Below are 375 nucleotides of genomic sequence, written 5' to 3'. Positions count from 1 at the left end.
TAAAAGTGGGACCTCCCCGCCGCCGCCACCGGCAGGCCAGGAGCTGCGAGCGAAAACAAAGGGGAAAAATGGCATTTTGGGGACATCTCCCGGGCCAACGCTACCCAGGTGCCACCGATGGAGGGGGGCAGCTCTGTTTTAGGGCTGATGTATTTTATTTATTTGGGGGTTGCCCAGTGGGACGTGGTCCAGCAGCCGCATCCCAGCCAGGACCACCCAACGGAGCCCAGACGAGTCCTACTTAAACCAGCGCCGACAACAAGCCTCGTCGGCTCTGGAGGAATTTTCTAAAGAGCTTAAAGCTTAAAATGGAGGAGGAGAGAGTTAAGTAACGGCGGAGCCGGCTGCGGGCCCCCCCCCGCAGCGCCCCTGGGG

Source organism: Buceros rhinoceros, unplaced genomic scaffold (assembly GCF_000710305.1).
Source record: "Buceros rhinoceros silvestris isolate BGI_N320 unplaced genomic scaffold, ASM71030v1 scaffold38379, whole genome shotgun sequence".
NCBI classification, from domain to species: domain Eukaryota; kingdom Metazoa; phylum Chordata; class Aves; order Bucerotiformes; family Bucerotidae; genus Buceros; species Buceros rhinoceros.
Note: the sequence above shows the minus strand (reverse complement) of the source record.